Source organism: Euphorbia lathyris, chromosome 10 (genome assembly GCF_963576675.1).
Source record: "Euphorbia lathyris chromosome 10, ddEupLath1.1, whole genome shotgun sequence".
Classification (NCBI taxonomy): Eukaryota; Viridiplantae; Streptophyta; class Magnoliopsida; order Malpighiales; family Euphorbiaceae; genus Euphorbia; species Euphorbia lathyris.
Genome location: NC_088919.1, coordinates 38801880 through 38824765, shown reverse-complemented (window position 1 = coordinate 38824765; position 22886 = coordinate 38801880). Strand labels below are relative to the sequence as shown.

The following is a 22886-nucleotide window of genomic DNA, read 5'->3' as shown; positions in this document are numbered from 1 at the left end:
GATAGGATTGGCCTGCAAAACTGTATGCTGACCAGTGAATGACGCAAGAAGACCGTTTGAATTCAATGGATACATCCGAATTCAAATGATTGAAGCCTCAAAATTCACTATAAAAGGACAAGTTCACCTCTTGGATCCTTTGCCGAAATACAAAAGAGAAAAGCATGCATACAAGCACATACAAACAAGAAAAGCAAATACTTACACCCAAATCCTATTTCTGTGTAAAAGTCTAGATTGAATTTGTATTCATCTAAAGTGTTCTTCATCTAGAAAGAACAAATCTGTATCAATTGTAAGATTAAGAGAGCGGTGCTGAGTACTCGGTTTTAGTACTCAGTGGTAGAGAAAATCTGAGTGTTTGGTTATAGCGCTCAGTAGGGTTGAGTAGAAGGATAGAGGACGGTACTCTTGCATACTCAATTGCTTTGTAAACGGTTTGTGTTCTACCTTTAAAGAGCTCAATAGTGGATTGAAAAAGCCCGAAAGGATTCTGGGGACTAGACGTAGGCGGTGAGGCCGAACTAGGATAAGTCTGCTGAGTAATTTCTAACTCTTTCTATATATATATATATATATATATATATATATATATATATATATATATATATGTATGTATGTGTTGCTTGCTTAAATTACTCAGGATATAAATTGTACAAGCTGACACTGAGTAATCAGAGTGCTGAGTTAGAAGCTGACCTTAAGTGTTAATTCCCAACTCACAAGTGAAACGGTTCTAGTCAGCATCTGACTAAAGCTGTCTTACATCTCACTCGGCCTTGCTGACCAAAACTGAGCAAAGTAATTTAAAGAATTAAATTAAGTCAACATAATTAAGAGAAAAAGCTACATTAGTTCCTAACCCCCCCTTGGAACTAATTACACGGGACCAACAAGTGGTATCAGAGCTCAGTAGCTCACTACTCAAAGATAAAACTATCTTGAGCTGATCCCTGTAAATGGCTGAGAACAGCACTCGTTTCCTTCCTGGAAATCAAACAACTCAGATACTCCTTGAGAGATTATCTATTAGTCGGCCTCCCTTGTTCTTCGGATCAAATTATACATTTTGGAAGAACAGGATGAAAAACTTTATTCAGGCTACAAACATGAGTGCGTGGCTTGCAATAGTTCAAGGCCCATATGTGCCTTACAAAACAGTAGACAACGAGAAAGTTGTTAAGAGTGAAACTGAGTGGTCAGAGGATGACCTTAGAAAACTGCAAAATAATGCTTCGGCTATCAATATGCTTCACTGTGCGTTAGATGCTGCAGAGTACAACAAAATTTCAGGTTGTGAGTCAGCACAGGAAATATGGAAGAAGCTGGAAGTGACCTATGAAGGTACCAGCAAGGTTAAGGAGTCAAAGGTGAACCAACACATGAGACTATACGAGCTGTTTGAGATGAATGACAATGAAGACATCTTTGAAATGAACGCAAGATTCACCAATATCATAAATGAGCTGAAAAGACTCGGCAAGAACTTCACAGAAGAAGAGCAGGTGAAGAAAATCTTGAGAAGTCTACCTAAGAGCTGGCAAGCTAAGAAGACAGCTGTGGAAGAGGCTTAGGACTTGACTACATACAAATACGATGAGCTGATCGGATCTCTGCTGACCCACGAAATATCAATGAAGAACTTTGAAGCTAAGGAAAAGTCAGAGGACAAGAAGCAAAAATCTCTTGTTGTCCTCCGAATAGACTCTAGCAAGTGTACTAGATACAAGTAATAAAGTGATAAGTCGAGTATCGTCTCCACAGGGATTGAGGACCAAAGCTTACTAGAAAAACGTTGTAGAACAAGGTGTTCGTTATGTGTGACTTCTTTATATTGATGAGTGTTGAGAAATGTTGAAGACTGGGGACTAAACAAATGAGTTTACATACAAAGATGCTTACTTGGTAATGATAAACAGGTAGAACAGGCTAAGCACAGTGGAACAGGTTACCTTAAGTTCCTAAACAGCCTAATCAGTCATGAATGATGCAAATGAAGTCAAGGTTTCTGCCTTAAAGCTCACTTAAGTCAACTCTTGCATTAAGATCGAAGCAGCATTTCAAAAGAGAAAACCCTTGATACAGCCACCTAACATGTCTGCTTCGGGGTTGGATGCTTGATAGAGAGTTCAGTGAAGATGAAAGCAGTGTCCTATCATTCATCTAACACAAGTATAGATGCATAAGCATGGAAATATAAATCCTCATCAAACACTTCATAAATTAACATCATTCATCCATTAATAGACTTAAGAAACTTACATCACCGGCCCCAACTGGCCGAGCCTATTCAAAAGGACTACTCACTCATACAGGCGAGTGAGCAATCTGCTGGTTCAAAGCTCTGAAACTCCATCTATGGAGTTTTCTTTTCTTCCGGTGCAAAAGTCTATATTTTTGTTTTTTTAAAGAGTGTGATCCCTTTCCCTTTGTTACTCTATCTATTTAAAGGGAAGGCCAGGGTTAATACGGTACTAAAAGTATCCGCACAAAATATTACAATCCCAAGTCAATTGTTCACAAATCTAAAATACTAAAAGTAGAGAAGATCCTTTTGACCCTTGAACACTCAAGGGTCGAGCTTTCATTTCATCTTATTGCTTCTAGACTGCACTTATCCACCTTTCTGCCTGCAGTTACTGCCATACCTACTTCCCGTCCTGTCGATGTCCATCATCAGAAGTTCCGGTGTTTGACCGCTGGATCAAAGAAAGGCTCAATCTCCTCATGGCAAGTGCGAAACAGGCTGCTTCCAGACTGTTCGGCTTTAATCTTTACTTATCTGCATAAAATCACCTATCGGACCTTCTTTCTTGTAATAAAACATAAAAAAACACCCTTAATTTATTATAATTAATACGTTAAAATGTAGTCAATTTCATGCCTAACAAATACCCCCAAAATTGAATCTTTGCTTGCCCTCAAGTAAACAACAGTTAGAAACAAGTTAATCCAAAGGAAAATTAGGAATGAAAGAATACGAAAACAGGATTTTGGGGTGTTTCAGAGAAACGAGAGGGTTATAGTAATCGTTTTGCTTTGAAGAGATATTAACAGAATATGTGCAAGTCATGATCTTTTGACGATGTTATGCCAGTGTTAGATTTTGTACCCTACTCAAGAAATTCCTTAAAGCTTAAAATTAGACCTCAATTTTCACAAGGAACAACCTGTTTGCCTGTTATGCCTCACCAAGGAATGGAATTTTTCACTCGCTCACGTATGGCACTTATTTGCCATAGGGGATGGAATGCAATTTCACTCCTCAGCTCAGTAAATACACCATTAGGGCGTGAGTTTGCTTCTTGGTCCTATGTCTTATGGATCAAAAATTCTCCAAACAAAGTCCAAAGGTCTTGAACATAGGTTGTAATGTTAGGCTAAGGCTAAGGTATGGAAGTGATTGGCTATTTAAGTGTAAGAATCATGTCTTCATGCTATTCAACTATACTCAGTTCTCAACACTTAGCAATTCTGCCTCAACCTAAATATACTACACGGCCTGTTTCACAACGTTGGCCAGACTATTCATTAAACACACAAAAGACAACCATCTAAACATTTTATTTCCGGCTCAAGATATGAACATGTGTCCAGAAATAGAAAATACTTTATTCAACGATTTTTTTCTTTCCTCACTCCAGCATCATCCCTTAAATGTCTTTATTCTAGCAATTTATCTTCACACACTCATATTTTCTTTAACTAGAGCAGCTTGTTTTAAGGCATGAGACATATTCAAGGTGTTTTGGGATAATAGTGAAGGGAATGGGTTCCTTTTAGTGGCGTGTGTTTAAGAAAGAACAAGCTAAGGCACAAGTTGGATATCCTAAAAGTGTGAGTGCAATGCACATGTGGGCTTTTTGTGTAGTGAATTGGGATCTAAACGCCTTTTTCATCATATGATTGTCAAAGATTATATTTCCATTTCCACAGGGCATACCAAAGCAAATTCTCCCTAAAGATAGTAAGTGCTGGCCCACTCAAAAAAAATTTCAATGTATATTTAAATGCATTTGCAGGCTCAAGTTCTCACTATTTTTGGGGATTATGCATTAAGGCAAAGGGTTCCTCTTGTGAAAGTTGATTTAAAACTTCAAAATTTTTGGAACTTCAAGACTCGGGTAGATAAAAATCAAATACTAGGTTATCACCATACATTTTACTCATGACAAGCACAGTTTGTTCAGTGATTACTGCAGAAACAAAACAATCGAAACACAAGAATATGTACTAGGAAATGAACATGATAAAGGATATTTATGAAGAATATTTACTAAGGACACTATCAATCAAAGATCACAAGGGGATGACTTGTTATTCATACAATTGAACTACATTAACAACTTGTTCAAGCTTTTATCATGTTTAAGCATACAGATATTGTGATTTGTAATTCCCCACCCCCAAATTAGAATGGAACATTGTCCTCAATATTAATATGAAGACACGCAAGATAAACAATATCGGTATGATAACCCACAAAGTGTGCAAAAATTTAAAAGAAGGGTGATAAATGTTACCAGATGCTAGGACAACGACACATTTGACGGATCAGACGGGCGGGGAACGAGAGGAATCAACCTCTCTATCCGCAGCGGCAGTAGCGCCAGCCCCTTTCGAGGAGGCAGCGGCGTTGGTAGGTGTTTCAAGTTTAGTTCTTACCGGACTCTTAATCGAAAAACCAGATGGACTCTCCTTCCCATGTTCCTCTATACAAAGAGTTTTGAGCATGTCAATCTCTTCCTGATGCTCGGCATACTTTTGCTCAAGAGCAAATATCTGTTCTCTGTTGGCCTGGTTTTGAGCAAACAGGGCGTGGAACTTGGTAAGGATGTCTTCGGTGGAGAGCTTGGCACATTTCTGATAAAAGCCCAAATCTTTGGCTTGCTCGATTTGTTCCGACTCGGATGATACTGATACCGCGGGCGCATGTTTCCTTTTCCTTCCTTCAGCCCTTTTTGCCTCCACAAAGTCTGACATCTAGACCCACTTTCCGTTTACCATCCTTCCGAATAACATGCTCTGAAGGCTCTTCAAATCTATTTGGTCCGGGTGGTTAACCACAGTGAGCCAGTTCCTATCTTCTGGCTTGAACACCCCAATGGCCTCTGCTATACGAGTCACAATACTACCACAACATATGACCGATGAGTTCTTCCTGCCAAACGCATTAATATACTCCCGAACCAAAAGCCCAGGTTCATTCTGCGCCCTTGCACCATACTCCAAAGAGCGGTAAGGTCGGCATGAGGGATAGTGGCCTGATTCTCACGTGCGAAGATGGTGCATGAGACCAGTTTATGCAGATACCTGATAGTTGAGTCCTCGATACCTGACGCCTTGGATGCACTTTCGTCATAACTGGGCTGGCGCGAGATTGAATGCCAGAAATTCGATGGGTGGAACTCATCAGGGGTTTCCATGAACGCCCCTTTGTACCCTTCAAACTCCAAGTCGTCGTCATCCGCCGCACCTAGGAGACTATTGAATTGTTCAAGGATGGCCGTTGAGTGTGGGTCATGAGCCGGAAACTAAATTTTCCTTCTTTATCAGGGTCGGTGATCTCAGGATTGTGTTTGAAAGTTGCAAGAAACTCCAAGGTGAGTTCTTTATATGCTGGTTCTTTCATCTCAAAGAAACATCCGAAACGTCCTCCATGAGTTTCCTCACTCGTTCAGCAAGCTTAAGTTTTTTCAATGTTTCTCAGCACACAGTACGTATCGGCCCAAACTCGAGCTGAGCCAGATCATCATAGTATTGTTGTATGGCGGCGTCCTTGAACTGGGACAACTTCTTTACCAATTTCTCTTCAGGGACAAATGCAACCGCGCTTGTGCCTGCCATTTTGCTCTTCCCATTGTCTCTCTTTGTGCCTTCGATTTTAACCTACTTCCCGGATCCTCGAGTCCTCATCTTGTGCTAGCGTCTAAATAGGGTTTCCCAAAGATAACTATCACATAAAATATATGGGGAACAGTGTGAAATAGATGTGTGCGAAACAGATTTTAACAAGGGTCCGTAATGCGGTCGGTCACTTTAAGTAGAGAGAAGAGTGAACGGCCTGCTGCCAAACCGTCATTATGACATCGTTCCAATGAACGCCACTTGTACGAGTGGTTTGGCTAAAGGCGCGTCCAGTCAAAGAGACTCCTGGTGTGGCAAACAGTTACTTTTCTAATTTTGAATGGACTATTCCCCTACCCACTTTGGTCTTATCGAGAAAGGGTGTATTAGTAGGATATCCATAGTACCAAGCGACATATGATTGGATGTTTACTTTTTTCTGTCCACAGTTCGCTTCCCGTTTCCCAAGGATTGCTCAAAAAAAATTTATTTATTTCTCCTACTTCGAACAAGTAAAAATGTAAAATTGGACCCATAAGGCAGGGTGAAAGTTTTACGTCTTTGCTTGTATAGGAATTACCGAAATTACGGACCATCATATGACACAAAATTGATCTTAACTTGACTAAACTATGCTAAATAGTATTTGAAAAAAAAACTGGAAATGTAAACTATTTTAAATGCAATGTTACTTGTGCTACAATTGGTGTTTGTAGCGAACACCCTGTTTTGGCTTCTATTGGCTTGGGGGATCCTGGAAGTGGACTGTGTCAATATTCCTTGTGTGATCATTCTCGAGATAGAGTTTTAATATTTGCCCCTTCACCTTGAAAGGTTCATGACCTTCTTTGCCAATTTCGACTGCTCTATGTCCAAACACCTTGTTTACCAGATATGGCCCCGTCCATCTTGATTTCAGCTTCCCGGGGAACAGCCTGAGTCTTGAATTGTACAAAAGAACTCTCTGTCCTTCGTGAAATGTCTTTGTCTGGATTTTTCTATCATGCCACATCTTGGTCTTATCTTTGTAATTTACTGCGTTTTCATACGAAAATAGCCTGAATTCTTCCATGTCACAGAGTTGTAGTCTTCTTTGTTCACCCACAGCCTGTTGCTCAAAATTCAAGAAAGTTAATGCCCAAAAGGCCCTATGTTCCATTTCAACCGGCAAATGACAGGACTTGTCGTACAATAATCTAAACGGGGACATTCCAATGGGTGTCTTATATGCGGTCCTATACGCCCAAAGAGCATCGTCAAGCTTGTTTGTCCAGTCTCTCCTAGAATTGCCAATAGTTTTCTCTAAAATTCTTTTGATTTCTCGATTTGAAATCTCAACCTGTCCACTAGTTTGTGGATGGTACGGTGTGGCAATTCTATGAGAGACTCCAAGCTTGCCCATCAGCTTCTCAAATTTAGCGTTGCAAAATTGGGTTCCTTGATCACTAATGATCGCTCGTGGGACACCGAATCGGGCAAAAAGCCTTTTTAGGAATTTTACAACCACACGGGCGTCATTAGTGGGACTAGCCATTGCTTCAACCCACTTGCTTACATAATCAACAGCCACTAAGATATATTTATGCCCAAAAGATGTAGGGAATGGTCCCATGAAATCTATTCCCCATATATCAAAAAATTCACAAACAACTATGTTATTGAGGGGCATGGCATTTCTAGCTGAAATATTGCTTGTTCATTGGCACTCATTGTAAGTGCGAACAAATAAGTTGGCATCTTTAAAAAGTGTTGGCCAGAAAAAACCTGATTGAAGTACTTTGGTTGCAGTCCTGCTGGCGCTATGATGTCCTCCTGCTTCTCTGTCATGACAATGGCTCAAAACATCCTGTCCTTCCTCGTGAGAGATACACCTGTGAATAATTTGATCGGCACATAGCCTGAAGAGATAGGGGTCCTCCCAAAAGTAATATTTTATCTCTGAATAGAACTTCCTCCTTTGGTTAGTGGGCAGGTTATGAGGTTTAAGTGAACTGGCCAAATAATTAGTAATGTCTGCAAACCATGGAGCAGCCTGTACGGCATATAGACGCTCGTTTGGGAAACTTTCCAAAATCTCCGGTTGTTCCTGGCTTTCTTGGTGAGAAATTCTTGACAAATGATCGGTGCTACATTTTCTGTTCCCTTCTTATCCTTAATTTCGAGATCGAACTCTTGAAGCGAGAGTAACCACCGTATCAATCTTGGCTTTGCATCCTTCTTCGCGAACAAGTAGCGTAACACGGCGTGGTCTGTGTGAACGATGACTTTCGACAAAACCAAGTAGGGGCGAAATTTGTCGAAAGCATATACTACTGCAAGGAGCTCCTTTTCGGTAGTGGTATAGTTCTGTTGGGTCTCGGTTAATGTTTTGCTTGCATAATAGATAAGCCTGAACTTCTTCTCAATCCTCTGCCCAAGAACAGCTCCCACACATGTATCGCTAGCGTCACACATCATCTCAAATGGCTGTTTCCAGTCTGGTCCTGCCAGTATGGGCGAGTTGATCAGCTTGCTTTTCAACAGTTCAAAAGCTTCTAGACAGCTTGCATCAAATGAGAATTCTACATCTTTATGTAGCAAAGCTGATAAAGGTAGCGCGATCTTTGAGAAGTCTTTGATGAATCTTCGGTAGAACCCGGCGTGTCCGAGGAAACTTCTCACATCCTTTACATTAGTTGGAACAGCCAGTTTCTCTATCACTTCTACCTTAGCTTTGTCTACTTCCATCCCCTTTCAGAAATTTTATGCCCTAGGATGATTCCACCAGTAACCATGAAGTGGCATTTTTCCCAATTTAAGACTAAGTGGGTTTCCTTGCATCGCACAAGCACAGCCTCGAGGTTGTTCAGACAGTTCCCAAAAGAGTTTCCATAAACAGAGAAGTCGTCCATGAAGATCTCCACAGTCCGCTCCACCATATCATGAAATATAGACATCATGCATCTCTGAAACGTGGCTGGGGCATTGCATAAACCAAATGGCATGCGCCTGTAGGCATATGTCCCATAAGGACACGTGAAAGTTGTCTTCTCTTGATCTTCACTGTGGATTGCAATCTGATTGTACCCCGAATATTCGTCAAGGAAGCAATAAAATGAATACCCTGCTAACCGTTCTAGCATCTGATCAATGAAGGGCAAAGGGAAGTGATCCTTCCTTGTGGCTTCATTTAGCTTCCGGTAATCCACACAAACACGCCATCCTGTTATGGTTCTCGTGGGGACCAACTCATCTTTCTCGTTGAGAACCACTGTGGTTCCTCCTTTCTTTGGCACAACATGAATAGGGCTTGTCCATACACTATTGGAGATGGGGTAAATGATTCCGGCATCAAGCAGCTTGATCACCTCTTTTCGCATGACCTCCTTCATGTGGGGGTTCAGTCTGCGTTGTGGCTGGATAGATGGCTTGTTATCCTTCTCCATCAAAATTCTATGAACACAGACTGTTGGGCTAATACCCTTTATATCATCAATTTTCCATGCAATTGCATCCTTGTTTCTTCACAGTACCTCCATGAGTTGAGCTTTCTGATCAGGAGTTAACTTTGAAGATATAATCACTGGGCTTCCGCTGGGTGGTTCCAGGAATGCATACTCGAGGTGTGAGGGTAAAGGTTTTAGTTCGGGTTTAGACAGTGGCATAGTGGGTATTTCAGGTGGTTCTTGATGAGTGGGAACAGTAGGATCTAGAGGAGGTGTAGGCAAGTTGGATTCAATGGAACAACCTGTTCCTTCACATAAGTTCACCTCTTCTCCCAAGAGAGTCTCCAGAGTGTCCTGTTCCTGTTCCTGCAAAGTGGAAAGACTTTGGAAATCATCTAAAAAACAGCATGTGTCATCACTAGTGTTAGCTCGTCTCATCGCCTAATTCATTTTGAAAATGATTTCCTCCCTATTAATTCTCAAGAATAGTTGTCCCTCTCCCACATCTATCAATGCTTTACCTGTTGCTAAGAACGGTCTACCTAGGATAATAGGAACATGTAGGTCCTCATCGATGTCCCTTATGATGAAATCAACTGGCAAAATGAATTTTCCTACTCTGACCAACACATCTTCCACTACTCCCCTAGGGTAACATACTGATCGGTCAGCGAACTGAATGGACATTCTGGTTGGTTGTGGTTCTCCTAGTCCTAACTTATCATACACAGAATAGGGCATTAGGTTTATGCTAGCTCCTAGGTCACATAGTGCATTTTCAATATTTAACTTGCCAATTGAACAGGGAATAGAAAAACTCCCTGGATCTTTTAGCTTTTTCGGAAGCTGCTGCTTGTTCTGGAGTATTGAAGAACATTCCCTGTTCAATTGGATCATTGAGATGTTTTCCAACTTTTTCTTGTTTGACAATATATCTTTCAAGAATTTTTCATATGACGGCATCTGGGCGAGTGCTTCCACAAAGGGAATGTTGATATGCAACTTCCTCAAGGTGTCTAGCACCTTAGAATTTTGTTCTTCCAGCTTTTTGTTTATCAACCTCGTCGGATAAGGTACAGGTGGAACGTAGGGGGGAGGTGGTTGGTACTTCTCTCCTTGTTCCTCTTTGTCTTGATCGATGGTTGATTCTACCCCGACGGGTTCTTCTTGACCTGGAACAGCTTGTTTCTTCTGTCCCTCAGCATTTAGAGAGGTCCCTGCACACTCAGCATTTGCATCAGTAGATAAGATTGGTTGAGTTTGCTTACCAGATCTCAGAGTGATGGCCATGACATCTCCTTTGGGGTTTGGTTCTGTGTTACTTGGCATTATCCCTTTTCCTTTTGATGTGGAAGCAGTGAGTTGATGGACCTGTGTCTCCATATTTTTAATTGATGCTTGTGTCTGTTTCATGAACTGCATCATCATTGTCTTCATGTCTGGTTCTATATCTTCCTTGGGTGGAGCAGGTTGTTTATAATGCTGCTGAGATTGCCTCTGGTAGTGTCCACCCTGTTGTTGCTGATACCTTGGTTGTTCTTGGTGATTAGGCTGCCCTGTCCATCCGAAATTCGGATGATTTCTTGTGGTCAGGTTATAGGTGTTTGAGTAGGGGTTTGGTGGATTTCTCTGATTATACCCCGCATAATCACATTCTCCCTATTCACCTTTTCCTTGTTTAACTCCAGGGTAGTTGATGTTGAAATGATGCCCTCCACAAAAATCACATATATCATTGAATGGTGGTTCGTTGTGAATCGATGATACATTTATCTTGCCGAGATGTCGCGCAAGCTGTTCCACCTGGCTGGTTAGTTTTGACACAACATCATCGTTCCCCGCTCTTTTTCCTTCACTCATGGAGGAGTGCCAGTTATAGCTCGTGCTCACTACTCTCTCAATAAGGTCATACAAGGCTTGTGGTTCAAGATCTTCAGGGTTACCATTGGCAATGGATTCGATCTGGATTTTATAAATGTTAGTGACTCCATTGTAAAAGTTTTGCACTTGCATCCACATGGGGATGCCATGATTGGGTACCCTTCTCAGTAGTTCCTTGTACCTTTCCCATGCCTCGGCTAAGGATTCATCCTCTTCTTGTACGAAATGGGATACCTCATTTCTGAGTTTAATGGCCTGTCTAGGTGGAAAATATTTCATCAGAAAAGCGCTGGCCATTTCTTCCCAAGTGGTGATTGTCCCTGGCTGTAAGTTCTTTAACTAGTTCTTTGCTTTGTCTCTGAGAGAAAATGGGAACAGCTTTAGCCTGATCATATTATCGGAAACTCATCGGTTTGATCTGAAAGTGTTGCATAGTGTGATGAATTCCTGGATATGCCCGTTTGGATCTTCCGACTGATATCCATTGAATTGTACAGCTGCCTTCAACATTTGTATCATAGATGCTTTCACCTCAAACATGTTGTTTCCTTCGTTGGGCAACACGATGCACGACGAATGTCCTTCCGTGGTTGGTCTCGAATAATCTCTAATTCTCATAATTGGAGGGTTGTTGTTTTCTCCTTCTTCTTCCTGATTTGGTTGGATTGGTTGTTCGGGTGGTACCCTTCCAGCCATCCTTCTTTCTCTTTGTCTTTCTCTTTGTCTTGCACGTCGAGCTCCCGCTCTGTTTCGTCTATACGTTCTCTCTAATTCGAGATTGATAGGAAAAACAGGAGGTCCAACTCTGTGCATAAACAATTAGAGAACTCCTTCTGGCTGCACTATTTAGCAAACAAATTAAAAACACCTTGTTTCACAGAAAATTTTATGTAAATTTTGTTGCTTTCAATCCCCGGCAACGGCGCCAAAAACTTGTTGTCCTCCGAATAGACTCTAGCAAGTGCACTAGATACAAGTAATAAAGTGATAAGTCGAGTATCGTCTCCACAGGGATTGAGGACCAAAGCTTACTAGAAAAACGTTGTAGAACAAGGTGTTCGTTATGTGTGACTTCTTTATATTGATGAGTGTTGAGAAATGTTGCAGACTGGTGACTAAACAAATGAGTTTACGTACAAAGATGATTACTTGGTAATGATAAACAGGTAGAACAGGCTAAGCACAGTGGAACAGGTTACCTTAAGTTCCTAAACAGCCTAATCAGTCATAAATGATGCAAATGAAATCAATGTTTCTGCCTTAAAGCTCACTTAAGTCAACTCTCGTGTGTTCTTAAGATTCTAAGACTTACTAAAACCCACAGCGTCCTAAAGGCTTGTTCTTTCTTGCATTAAGATCGAATTAGCATTTCAAAAGAGAAAACCCTTGATACAGCCACCTAACATGTCTGCTTCGGGGTTGGATGCTTGATAGAGAGTTCAGTGAAGATGAAAGCAGTGTCCTATCATTCATCTAACACAAGTATAGATGCATAAGCATGGAAATATAAATCCTCATCAAACACTTCATAAATTAACATCATTCATTCATTAATAGACTTAAGAAACTTACATCACCGGCCCCAACTGGCCGAGCCTATTCAAAAGGACTACTCACTCATACAGGCGAGTGAGCAATCTGCTGGTTCAAAGCTCTGAAAGTCCATCTATGGAGTTTTCTTTTCTTCCGGTGCAAAAGTCTATATTTTTGTTTTTTTAAAGAGTGTGATCCCTTTCCCTTTGTTACTCTATCTATTTAAAGGGAAGGCCAGGGTTAATACGGTACTAAAAGTATCCGCACAAAATATTACAATCCCAAGTCAATTGTTCACAAATCTAAAATACTAAAAGTAGAGAAGATCCTTTTGACCCTTGAACACTCAAGGGTCGAGCTTTCATTTCATCTTATTGCTTCTAGACTGCACTTATCCACCTTTCTGCCTGCAGTTACTGCCATACCTACTTCCCGTCCTGTCGATGTCCATCATCAGAAGTTCCGGTGTTTGACCGCTGGATCAAAGAAAGGCTCAATCTCCTCATGGCAAGTGCGAAACAGGCTGCTTCCAGACTGTTCGGCTTTAATCTTTACTTATCTGCATAAAATCACCTATCGGACCTTCTTTCTTGTAATAAAACATAAAAAAACACCCTTAATTTATTATAATTAATACGTTAAAATGTAGTCAATTTCATGCCTAACATCTCTCGTCATGAAAGCTGATTCAACAGAAGCTGACTCATCATATGATGAGGAGATGACCATGTTCACAAGAAAGATGAAGAAGCTATTCAGAAAGAACAACAAGAGCAGCAAAAGGTCATTCAGAAGAAGCGATAAATACAAAGCTGAGCCCAGCGACAGCAGACACAAAAAGGACAGCTCGAAGCCTATCACATGCTTTGAATGTCATCAAACTGGGCATATTAAATCAAGATGTCCCACTTTGAAGAAAGAAAAGAAAGGCAGTGATAGGGGCATTCCGTCCCTATCTTTTAGCGTGGTTTACGGTTTAATTTAGGACTAAATAAATAAGTTAATTTACAAAAATAAGGAGTTTTTAATAAAATAACGAAATAAAAATAAATTCCGCACTTTCGGTTAATTGTCTTTATTTTTTATTAAATTCAGAAACTAAAACGTCAAGCTAACTCGGCTCTCGAGAATTGTATTTCAAGTACGAGTAAGGAGCAAAATCCCACCGACATACGCGGGGCGTATCAACCTCCACGCAGGGCGTGTGACATCTAGTCAGAATTGACTGCTCAGTCCACAGCCACCACGTGGGACTTACCCACTGATACGCGAGGCGTATGAACCACCACGCGGGGCGTATATGCAATAATACACTCAATCATGAAGGTCAGACTGCATGGTCTCCCAAGTCAAACAGGCTCAACTCTGGTCTCCCAAGTCAACAGGCTCTACACGGGGCGTCATACCTTACACGCGGGGCGTATATGGAAATTCTTCAATCTAAAAGATCCAGAGACTCATATACGTGGGGTGTTCTCCAGGCTACGCGTGGCGCAAAAGACTTAATTCAAGCTACTAAATCTCAGGAGCTCAACCACGCGGGGCGTACCCTAGTCTACGCGAGGCGTGGTTGAGACAACAAGATCTGAATTTGGTCCACATGCAGGAGATTATTGACGGAATGGGTCAATATGCGGGGCGTGTCATGGGAAAACTGCAGAAATAATGTATCTCCATGCTTGTATCTTATGAATTTACAATTTTACCCCTAGCTTGATGTGTATAAATAAGGGTGATTAGCACCCATTTAGATATTCAGATTTTACATAGCAAAACTCTATCACCTTGAGAGCTTGCCCGTGTATTTCGTTACTCCATGAAAGTTCCATTCCATCCTCGTCCACCAAGCTCGAGAGTTCCACCTCCAAGACCTAAAAGACGGCTTTGAGTCCGGTTAGCTAGTTCCGAGGGCTGATTCTTTCCTTTTCACTTGCTAATTAGCTTGTACTCTTCTTATGTACTAGGCTTGGTTGTATTCCGTATTCACGTTTTCCATATTTATAATTTATGACTTACAATCTCTATTTCTCTATATGTGTTGATGCTTGCTACTTGTTTTGATATTCGTAATTGATTATTGTGTAGGGGAACGCGATTTCCGATGCCATTCGGGCTATCTTTAGGGATTCATATAGGTGTTGCCTTACCGGAAGTGACACACCGGAAACCGTAGGAATTAACAAGCCACGGAACTTACGGGCCCTAGTTTCTAATCCCCAGCTTTAGACACGCCTTGACTAGGAACCACGTAGTCTAAGTACTTCACGGGTCGGTTACACTACACGTAGTCGTCATTGCAAGAGTAAATCATTAACCGTGTATATTTGGAGTCATTGTTTATCATACTTATAACTTATCACCATCCATATCACTTCGTAGAGTTTTCGTTATATAAATCTGTCTCACCCGTAGATAGGAGTAGTTTGTAGTTGTTTCCCAAATCAACCCAAAGTATTCACCGCTTAGATAACATTTGAAACCGAGTCGTTTAATACTTGTGTTTATAAATCTCGTGGATTCGATACCCAGTCTTAACCGGATTATTACTTGATACGACGGGGTACACTTGCCCCTAAGTAGTAGCGTCTAGTAGAGATAGAGCATTTAGGAAGATCACATCCATAGTCGTAACGTACTCATCATAACACATATTTAGAGCTCTACTGGACACGCATCAAGTTTTTGGCGTCGTTGCCGGGGATTTATAATTTCTTGCAGTATTAGACAAAAATGTTTTATTGTTAGTCTAAGCATTATTTTTGTATAAATTGTTTATATACACTTTTACTAACAATATTCTTTCTTGTTCATAATTTCTTTATTTCTTTATTTTATGCGCACCCGATCTCGGAGTGATACTCTCGTTCCTATTGATCTTGAAAATGAACGTACTCTTTATAGGATTCGGAGAGAGAAAATGGCCAACCTTAACAATGAAGCTAACCAACCCGAGGCCAACCAAAGACCACCGGTTCAGCCAGTGAATAACAATCGCAATGGTGGGAATGACACCCGGACAATGATGGAGATTCTTGCTCCACATCGCCCTCAAAATCGCAACGGAATCGTTGCTCCCACCATTTCGGCCAACACATATGAAATAAAGACCAACATGATTCAACTAATCCAACAACTTGGTCAATTCGGAGGGGAACCCCATGAAAACCCTAACGAACATCTCGATAAATTTCTTATGTGTGCCGAAACTTCTCGGCAAAACGGTGTTCCGATTGAGGCCGTCCGACTAAAGTTGTTTCCTTTCTCTTTGACAGGACAAGCGTTGGAGTGGTTGCACTCATTGGAGGCGGGATCGATTACATCATGGGAGGAGCTTGAGAAGGAGTTCCTTTCCTACTACTTCCCGCCGTCCAAAACGGTTAAGTTGAGGAATGATATCACGTCCTTTAGGCAACTTGAATGCGAGGCCCTTCATTCAGCTTGGGCTAGGTTCCGGAAGTTGCTCCGAAACTGCCCCCACCATGACATCCCTAAGCATGATTTGGTAAGTACCTTCTACCATGGTTTAACTCTCACTAATCGTGCAACCGTTGATTCCGCTGCAGGTGGGGATTTGTTTCGGAAATCGGCAAGCGAGGCTTATGAGCTCATCCACGAACTATCTCGGAAAAGTGTCCAATGGCAAGAAGATCGGCTTGCCGGACCCTCGCGACATCAAACATTTGCCGTGGAAGACGAGGCTCCAAAAAGTTCCATAGTGGAGATGAATAAAAAGCTAGACGCTTTAATGGCACAATTGAGCCTCAAGAACACAGCACAGGTGCTGATGTGCTCGCATTGCGGTGGTGACCACCATGGTAAGGATTGTCAAGCCGGAAGCCCTTTTGCCGGCGATACCGAAAAGGTAAGTTACGTAGGAGGTAATCAAAGGTACAACCCTAACCCGAACACCTATTCACACCACCACAATAATAATGATAGCGGGTGGAGACCTCGATACCAACACCCTAACTTGTCGTACGGCAATAACAATAATGTATTGAGGCCCCCACCCGACTTTCATCAAGAATATAGGGAAAATGGGCTAGGGCAATCACAAACCATGCCCGGAGGTCAGGACACTCAACCTCCCAACAACGTGCATGACCAATCGGTAACTTCCTTGTTAAATGACATCCTAACCCGTCTTGCCGATAGTGAGGTGTTTTGCAGGGACCTAAGCCACTAGGTAGCCCATTTAAATCGTCAGCAACAGGAGCGGCAGTTAGGAACTCTCCCGACAAACACCGAACAAAACCCGAGGCCCAAAAATAGAGAGTCCGGACAAGCAATAACTCTCCTTAACAGTAGAAGTTCGGACCCATCGAGTTCTAACTCAGACAGCCTATAATAAGCCGCCGCAAGAGAAAGTCGAGCTACTCCGACTCTAAACGTAGCCCCGGTTTGCATTTTTCAAACCCTTTGTTTATATGTATCATATCTGTTTTTCATCTTATTTTTATTTTCTCTCTTTTTCTTCGTATGCATTGTCTTTTTCTTTCCATTTCTATTTTTATTTGTCTTCCCTTCTATCTCGTTTCGTTTCTTTTAAATAAAAATCCACAAAAAAAAAACAAATCCCATTAACATCCAAAGTCTTACGCGGAGCGTACGCACCGGTGCGCCCCGCGTAGCCAAGTTTCTGATCTTATTAGTGTACTCAAACGCATGGCTACACGGGGCGCTGTACCTTTCACGCCCCGCGTCCTTGGTCCAGCCAAATCGCAACCAACAATAAAAGGCCACGCGGGGCGTGCCCCCTTCTACGCCCCGCGTGTCCTCGGGGAGTTGCGGATTGTAACTCCATATAACACCTTTTTCTCTTCCCCAAACATCTTTTCCACTTCCACACTCCACCTCCTCTCACCCCCAATCACATCACTTCTTTTCAAAATTCAAAATTCTTTAACTTCCCTACATTAATTTTGCATTAACCACCCTCTTAATTACCCCTTAAAAATCATAAAAACATTAACCACCAATAAAAATTTAAAAACTCTTTGAAATAACCGAAAAAATGCTTCCGCTTCCCTCTTCCACGCGGGGCGTACCCCCAGGCACGCCCCGCGTCCTCGCCATTCTCCCATATATTTTGGCCAGGAGGTGCGATACGCGTGGCGTGCTTCCCTACACGCCCCGCGTGCTGTGCCAATTTTTGCATCGAATAAGATCAGGAGGTGGGATACGCGTGGCATGGCCCCTTCACGCCCCGTGTATCCCTCTGGGAATCCGTACCCCCCTTGGAATTCCACCCCTTTCTTATAAATACTCATCCCTTCCTCCTAACTCCCTCCCTTACACTCACTCTAACTCCCCATATTCCTCCTACAATCTTCCTCACTCCTCCCTAATCATGACTTGAAGCAAGCGTGCGGCCGATATCCACCCCCCGCGGTCCACTCATGCCCGCTCCTCTCGTTCCCAACAACACCAATCACCACCACCACCCGAAAGAGAAGAAACACCACCACTCACCCACCAATACAACGCCCCATTTCACCTCCACATTGAAGCGGAGGTGGTCCAGTACCTCACCGTCTCCACTTCCACCGTCATGGCCCTCCCATTTATCGATCGCAGTATTCTCGACCACTACGACCTCGGTAGTGCATTCGAAGATCGTCTACGCGCTCTTGGTTGGCACGACCATTTTCGTGCCCGCCATCTTGTTTACCCGTCCTTGGTTCAAGAATTCTACACTACCATTGTGTCTAATGGTGTCCCCGGTGCAGCCCTCTTCAACTTCCGCCTTCACAACCATCCCTACTCCATTGACACGGCCTGGATCCGTACGCATTTCACCAAGCAAACGGAACCCGACACCACCCATTGGCCCTCCGATGACACTGCCCGCGAATTCTGGGCCACCATCACCGGCTTGGATACATATGATGTCTCCAACCTCCACCCGGGTAGCATCCGCGACCCCATCCTTTACCTCCTCCACCGCTTCATTAGCTATTATTTTACGGGGAAGTCCGAGTCTAACAAGGTCAACAAGCTTGAGCTTCTGGCTTTGTATTGTTCCGCGAACGGTCTTACATTTGACCTCTCCTTCCTTGTTGCTACTATGCTCCACCAAATGCCAACACGGAGGCGTGCCAAACTTGGACTCGGGCATCTAGTCACTGTTTTTGCCACTTCCGCTCTAGGTGGCGCCGCCCTTGACCGCCTTCGCCATATAGAACCCCGTCCCTTGGAGAAAAACACCTTCAAATCCCTCAAACGCCGTGCTTCCGGCCCGGGTGAGAGTTCGGGGGCAGGCGAGCAACAAGCGGAGGAAGGTTCGGACTCGGACATGGACCTAAACTTCAGCCCACCACCCAACCACGATTTCAACTCCATATATGCCCGGTTGGATGCCTTGGAAGGCCACCAACGTCAAGATCGCGCCCACTTTGATTCTCAATTTGCCACCCTCAACGCCACTCTCATCACCCACTTCGATACCCTTGAGGCTAATCACCTCATGGACCATTCCACCTTCACCACCCGCTTCGATTCCATCGAGGCCCAACGGCGTGAGGATCGGGCCAATTTTGACGCCTTCACCAACGCGTTCTTCACGCATTTCAACATCCATGGGCGTCCTCCTCCTCCTCCGCCTTAGTTTCTCTTTATCTTTCCGTTTCATGTTTTTTATGTTTTTATCCTTTCTTGTTTTTTCGTTTCCGTTTTTGTTGTGTTTTTTGTTATGTTTTTGTCCTCTTTTGTGTTTTTAGTGTACTTGCTTTTATTTTAATATATCTTTCCCTTTCTTATGCTCTCTTTATTTTGTTTCGTTTATTTTCCATTTCCGTGTTCTTTATTTCTGTTTTTGCATGCTTTAATAATGCTCACGCGGAGTGTACCCCTTCCTACGCCCCGCGTGCCCCACCTTCTGCCTTACAAACTGGCCTAGAGCTCGGAACACGCGGAGCGCCCCTCTAAGTGCGCCCCGCGTATCCGTGTCTCTGGTCACAATGTCCTTAAAACGCATCTCTTACGCGGGGTGCCCTCTGGGTACGCCACGCGTAGGACCTGACCTCCAGGGTCCCTTTTTCAATTTAAATTCTATCTTTCTTTTTGTTTTTGTTTTCTTTTCTTTTGAGATGTCCTTGGAATAGACGTCATTTTAATAACACGGAGGGTCGTGCAACCCCGCACTCACCGTTTGTTTTGCACTAACAAAAACAAAAATAAAAATCAAATAAACAACAAAATAATTAAACTAGTTTATTGATTCTTAAATTTTTCCGACACACTACCTCCCTCGGAAATTAATTAAAAGTTCCGTTATTTGTTCTTAAAAGTAAAAACGTCGGAACATAGAGGATCGATTTAATTAAGAAATTTTAGTCTTGATTCCGAAGTTATAGAATTTATGTAAAGCCTAGGTTCGTACTAAACAAAAGCATTGAGTCCTAACCCATGGGTTACCTCTATTATGAAATTCAAAAAGGCAATGAAAACGGGATGGTTGAAAGTTTGGCGAGAACATGAAAGTACAAAATCTAACCCGAAATTCTTGTGAGGTATTTTTGAGCCTAAAAGAGTTCGTACGAGAACTCTATTTCTTTCACAACTTTTAAGGGCTTTGACTTCACTCGACTCATAGAGTTTGCATCTAATACCGGGTTAAGTACACTTATTTTGGTAAAAAGGACAATAAATGATAAAACGAACCCACTTAGGCTAATTCTTTTCTTAAATTATTTTTCTCGTTTTCATCAACCTTTAGGAAACCCCCTCGAGCCTATTGACCGACTTCTTTGCTAAACACCCTTTTAACATTTAACCCTTTTTCCTCTTGTTCAAATACCGACAAAATCAAATCGCACCAGAATTACCCAAAAACAAGCCAAGGCCTTGACAAGTAAGCACCATAAGCTTTCGAAATCGTTTTTGTGCCGCTCTCGAAACAAAAAGGAAAAGAAAAACACAATAAAGAGCAAAAAGGTATTCTCAAGCTCCACCCGAGCAATTTCGAATTATATTTTACGAACTCGCTAAGGCCAAAATAAAAATACGGTGCAATCATCAAAGCGGTGTTTGAACTCGAGTTTCTATAAAAAAATTAACCACTAAAAAGGCCACCCACATTACAACCCCCCTCAGGGTTCATTTTTAATATTGCCTAAACCATAACATAGGAGGAAAAACCCAGATGAAAATGCAAACTCAAAGTGACTTCGAGTAAGTGTAAAAAAGAGTGCAAAAACACCGACCCACCAAGATTTGAGCGTAATGTTGGGGTTTTGTGTCCTATAGTCAATTGTTGCAGGATACAAACTTATTGTAAATGAATTGTTCTTTATATCATTTGTTTTAATGAGATATATGTTTTATAACTATATAAAGGCAATCCCTTTTAAGCACTAAATAAAGTCTAATAAAAGGAAATCCGTAAGTTTGTTTAAAGTGATTATAAAGTGTTCATACAAGCATGAAGTGAGATAAAACTTTATAATAAACTAATAAAGTTAAAACCACCCCAAGTCAAGTGGTATATTTAGGATTGATATATCACAGTTGAGACTTGTATGTAACAATGTCTTCTGTCCGACAGAAAGCTGATCTCACAAGCTTCACATATATAGATATCTGGACAGTTACATAGATCCGGTGAAACGTTGTTCATTAGGATTGGGGATCCGACTTGAGATAACAGGATGGGTAGATTCATCCTTGTCAACTGTTCATCTCATTGGTATTAATAGGTATAACTAATCCTCAGACTCAAAGGAATGTTAATTGCTCATCCTGAATTACTGAATGTGAGACTTTGATCCTGTGGTCCCACGATCCTTAACAGAGATGACTCTGGGGTGTGAACTGCAAAGGTTGGGTGTCACAGGAAGTAATTTCAGGGTAGTTATACATTGGATTGAGCATTTATCACTCCCGATTAATGGGAGATACATCCAAGGATCGCTTGTGGAAGACTTGACTCTAAACCCTTGCAAGGTGATAGCTTAAGAGTAGAAATACAGATTTCACTTAACCTATCTTTTTGAGTTGACTCGGCCAATAACAAGTAAAATGAACGTCTCACTATATGTGACTTGACATTACCCATAGTCATAAGATTCAGTTCAAGGATGTAGTTGATAAAGGATCGTATTATACCGTAACTAATACGGAAGGGTTAACGACAGAATCAACCTGTCTTCTTAACGGACTCTGGGGGAATGATTACGGACTTGCCAATAACATACTCTGTACATCATTCCGTTATGCAAGGGATTAAATATAATTCTTGAAGAAATTAATTTAATAGGTTGCATACGGCCAGAAGTAGTAAGGACCTAATGGATCACACATAAGACTTGGAACCAAAAGAGAGATGGATATGATTAATAGATGGAGGCCCAATTGAGCCCAGTAAGGCCCAAATACAAGGAGGGGGCCGAAATTTATATGTATTAGTAAGGAATTAATTTTATTCCATTAATCCTAATTAGATTAGGATTATGAATTAAATTAATTAAGAGATAATTTAATTAGGAGTTTTAATTAGATTAATATTCTCCTATCATTATCCAATTAGGTTATTTATTATTATCCTAAATATATTAGATATATAATGAGATAATAATTACGAATCCTTTTCCGAATTGGATTCCTATTAAGTAACCTAATCCTATCTAACTAGGGTTTAGATACAAGCTAATATATATACCCCTCCCCCTAAGGAATTTCGACTAAGCCTATCCCTCCCCCTACTTGTGATTTTCGAAATTGCTATATTAGTGAGAGAAAAGAATTCTATTCCCAAGTTTGTGAACAAGAATTCATACGGCATTCCATCGATTGATTAATCTTATTCATCCCTCTTTCTCTTTGATCTTGTGTTGGTTTATTAGAGGCAATCTATTTTGGTTGCATCTCATAAGGGTTGATTTCATCTTAGCCTCACCGTATTAAACTTTGTGGTTGGAATCTCGGAGAAGAATTGTGGGCGCTTCTTTAACAACGGTAGATTGTTCATCGAAAGGTATTCCTTCTTATCCCTCTTTATATGAAATAACGATTAACAGATCCTATGGTTAAAAGGAAGTAGGCTAAAATTTTTATATTTCCGCTGCTATACCTTAGCCTTAATTTCCTTCAGTGGTATCAGAGCCATCGTTAAATCCGTTATTTCATATATGAAAATATAGAAGTTTTCAATAGGATTAAATAAATATTTATGGTTAGGATTAATTGACAAATAGTATTGAT

General features: G+C 41.5%; 1 non-coding gene across 1 annotated transcript; it reads left to right on the top strand.

Moving 5' to 3' along the window:
• The first annotated feature begins 11295 nt into the window (after positions 1–11295).
• On the top strand, positions 11296–11402 carry LOC136210275 (small nucleolar RNA R71). Its single transcript, XR_010677980.1, has one exon. It is a non-coding gene; the product is annotated as a small nucleolar RNA R71 (small nucleolar RNA).
• Positions 11403–22886: the final 11484 nt, after the last annotated feature.